This window comes from Hevea brasiliensis, chromosome 14, assembly GCF_030052815.1.
Source record: "Hevea brasiliensis isolate MT/VB/25A 57/8 chromosome 14, ASM3005281v1, whole genome shotgun sequence".
NCBI lineage: Eukaryota > Viridiplantae > Streptophyta > Magnoliopsida > Malpighiales > Euphorbiaceae > Hevea > Hevea brasiliensis.
In genome coordinates, this window is record NC_079506.1 from 75,455,012 (window position 1) to 75,459,406 (window position 4,395).

General features: G+C 31.4%; 1 non-coding gene across 1 annotated transcript; it reads left to right on the plus strand.

Annotated features, from left to right (window-relative positions):
- The first annotated feature begins 225 nt into the window (after positions 1-225).
- Positions 226-332, plus strand: LOC131173562 (small nucleolar RNA R71). Its single transcript, XR_009143878.1, has one exon. It is a non-coding gene; the product is annotated as a small nucleolar RNA R71 (small nucleolar RNA).
- The last annotated feature ends 4,063 nt before the right edge of the window (positions 333-4,395 follow it).

Below are 4,395 nucleotides of genomic sequence, written 5' to 3' on the forward strand. Positions count from 1 at the left end.
GAATTCTGTTTCTCAAGGTTAGATATACTTACCTCATTAACGTTCTTAGGTGTGTGATCCATTCTCATTCCAAACTGCTGAGAGTTTGCTGCCATGTTAGCAATCAGCCTCCTTGCTTCTTCTGGTGTCTTGTCAACCAAAGCTCCTCCACTAATAGCATCTATCATACTACAGTCCATTGGTAGAAGTCCCTCATAGAAATACTGAATCAAAAGCTGCTCACTTATTTGATGATGGGGACAACTTACACAAAGCTTCTTAAATCTCTTCCAATACTCCTACAAACTCTCTCCATTGTACTGTCGAATGCCACAAATTTCTTTTCTTATGCTGGCAGCATGGGAAGCAGGAAAATACTTCTCCAAAAATATCCGCTTCATCTCATTCCATGAATTGACAGATCCAGAAGGAAGGTAATACAACCAATCCTTAGCTGTGCCTTCCAGTGAGAAAGGAAAAGCTCGAAGCTTGATCTGGTCCTCAGAAACTCCTTGAGGTTTCATGCTGGAACACACAACATGAAATTCCTTTAAATGCTTATGTGGATCCTCACTTGCAAGACCATGAAATTTAGGCAATAAATGGATTAGTCTAGATTTTAACTCAAAAGCAACATTTAAAGTAGGGTATTGAATACACAGAGACTATTGGTTTAGATTAGGAGCAACCAACTCTTTCAAAGTTCTAGCAGCCATGATTTCGTTTTCGGAAACTGAATCTAAATCCGAATCCGAACTTAATTCCCTTGGAAACTGGACTCCTTCAGATGTACTCAGAATCTGCCTAGCTTGCTTAGTCAAAATTTTCAACTATTTAGCTATTTTTTCTACTTTTGGATCAAAGATCAACTCACCAGATTGAGAAGTTCTTGTCATAAATAAAAAGAAATCAAAGTAAAAAATAGAAAAATGCCTCAAAACCCTAGAAAATGATGGAATTTGGCCTCAAGAGGGTAGGGCAAAAGAATTTAATAGATTCATTGGTCTTAATCAGAACGTCGTTTCCTTCAAAATAGGCATGGCCCGCCCTTTTAATTCAACCAAAAATCTGTCGATGAATAGTAACACCATAATTTTTTTCGAAAATCTGAAAACAGTAACACTTCACAAACAAAGGTTATAACAAAATATACTAACACTAAAAACACGAAATCCAATAAATGTCAGTCCCCGGCAATGGCGCCAAAATTCTTGATGGTTGTCAATTCCACCAGAAATTAAATTAACTGAAATTACCAGTTATAAAATATTTTCTACAGTAAGTGGTAAATCCAGGTCAAACCCTAGAGACTGAATTACTAAAATTTCATGCACTTGTGTAATGGAAAAAAGAAAGAAACAAAGGTTTGGCGGGGGTTGTTGTAACACTAAAGCAGAAGAAATCAGAAATTAAAGAACTAAATATGAAACTCTCAATTTAAACAAACTTCAGCCCAAGGTAATTTTCATTCCCATGCATGACTCGATCATAGACAAAAGAAATACAATTATCTCTTATTGAATACTTAACGTAGATTTACCAAACAGTGAGGTAAGCCTTTAACTTCCCTATGCTTATCAGTTCGAGCCCAGCGCTCTTGTTGACTCTAATTATTAACTAAATTGGTATTAAGCAATCCTCATTAAATTAATAACTGCTTTAAGAAAAGGAAGTAGTTAAGCTGAACAACAATTTATGAAGCATAAATCATTTAATTCACCCTATTGTTTCCTTAGGTTATTATAAAAAACTTGAATCATAATTAATAAAACCTAATTGCTACTCGCGTTCAATCTTATACAACAATTACGGATTATGAAGATGAACTAGCAATTGATCACATCAAATAATTAACTAATAGGCCTTTTTAGCAAATCATTCAATAGATCGAAGACAATGAAATCAAGAAACAATAGATATTCAAAAAGACAAAAATTTAAATTAAGAACCTGGTCTCACAAATCATGTAATAGAACTAGAATCCCTTGAACTGAATTAAAAACTTAGCCACTCATGTTCATGGCTTACAGAAAATTGAAGAAAAATAAAGAAGAAATTTAAAAAGAGAATGAAGGTCTTCTATGGTGTTCGAAGGTCTGAATTGATATCTGTATGTTGCTGCCCAAAGATGCCTTTATAATAAAAAACCTAATCCCAAAGATAGGAACCAAACTAGGAAAAGTTTTGAAATTCAAAAGACAGATTTTCAGCCTACACTCATGTCTCTAAAATCAAGGCCATTTTTTAGCCATTTTCCTTTTGAATCTATCTCTGCCATCTTCATGAAAGTTGTAGCCCTATTTCTTATCTTTAAAATGGGTACTCATTTGCCCAAATCCGAGGTCTACAGCCCAAGTTATGGGCAAAAAATTGAGACTGGTTCTGACAGAGTGCTTAACCCATAATGACGACTTTATTGCCATTTTTGACAATTAAAATGGCCTCATCTCGCTTTCAGCCCTTCATAGAAGTTGTAGAGGTGGCTCTTAAGGTTCAATTAGGCTTGGGCTTACTTCATTTGGACCTCTAAAACTCCAGATACAAAATAAATACTGAAACTAGTCGTGACACATTAAGTCTAGGCTTTTGTAATAGATCCATAGCTCATTTTGTCAACTTTAGAGACTGATTTAGGCTTTGGTCCTTCTTCATCATTTGTAGTGCTCTATCTTAGCTTTTCAATGGATTAAACAACACTCAATTTGGAGACCCACAACTTTAGAAATACTTGAAAAACACAGCAAAGGTTAAATTAATGCAAATGCTAAAAATTTCTCCATTTAACATAATTATTCCAACAACTATCTAAAAATATGCCTAATTGATATGAAATACCTAACCAACTGAATTAAACATAAAAATATACTAGAAACACTGAACGTGATGAGAGTAAAATTAATAAATTATGCACTTATCAAATAGCGTCAATCCAGTTTGCATTTATTAATGCTTGATCATATGTATAAGATTCATGAATTATAGACACATTATCTATATAAGTGTGGTAGGAAGGGGTAAAATGAATAGGAGAAGAAATAACTGAATGAGGATATGGTGTAATGATTGAAGATGTAGAAACAAGATTAGAAGAGGAAGCTGAAGTAATAGAATTGACAAAATCTTGAAGCCAACTAGGTTTAAGTACATGTCTATAAGACCTAAGAGGAATAGGAATAACATGTTTAGGAGAAGAATGTGTTGGTGTGTAACACTCAATTTTTTTTTTCAAACTTATTATTATTATTATTATTAATTTGATATGTTATATTACTTTAAGGTGATTAAGTTTTGTAAATTAATGAAATGTAATAGTTGTTTCATACAAAATATATATGATTAAATTTATTTAGTATTTTTAATCATATAAAAGATATTCATATATTATCTCTAGTAAAATTTTTATTTAGAAGTGTTATAATTTGAATTTTTTATTCAAAAAGTATATGGTAGAAAGCATAATTTATGGACTTAAAAGTTATATTTTTTCAAGTGTTGGGGTGAAAACATAATACTTAAAAGTTAAAGGACCAAATTGTAAATTGCTTGATACTTGGCATCTTTCATTTTCAGCACATAGGCTGAATTTTTCTTGTCTCTAGTAGAGATAAGAAAAATGGAGGAAGAGAAGAAAGGGAGAAGAGGAAAGAAGAAGAAAGAAAAGAAAAGGAGAGAAAGAGAGAATAAGAGGAAGAGAAATAGAGAAAGAGGAGTTGTAAACTTCATTTGCATGGAGGACCAACCAAATTTTGGTTAGGAAATGAGAGTTTATAGTGATAGATTGTAATTTTTGGACAGAGAAACAAGTAGTTTTGGTTAGATAGAAAAAGTAGATTTCAAACAAAAAATTATATTTTCACTATTTTTCTTAGATTATGTAAATGTTTAGTTAGCATCCTTAATTCTTGGATCTTTCTCAAATAAGGTACAAACTAATTTCTGTGAAATTTTGAATTTTATTAACTTTCTTTAGATTTTTAGTTTTATTGAAGTCTAATCAATTCAAAAATATGCTTTTGGATGTTTGAGTGTTACAAATATATATGGAAAGAGTTTTTTTTTTATTAGAAAATTTTATGAATTATTATTATTATTATTTGGGAGAATAGTTTATATAAGAATTAATGAACTTTTAAAAGTGAATGAGTTTATTTTGAGTTGAAAGGTAATATTAGTGTATGCACGTTATGTAAAATATGTAGGCATGGAAATTGGAATTTTTAGTGAATTTTAGTAAATGGGTAAGCTCCAATTTTAATTTTCACTTGAGTAAGTTTGCAAATTAAGTCTAAATGGCTTTGTTAAAGGTTAAATTGTTGGACTGATACATAAAGAAAAGTACATTATTGAATATATTTGAGTTTACAGGGATGATAATGAAATTGAATAATTTCGGTTTTTCTTTTGCTATTTAAAGTT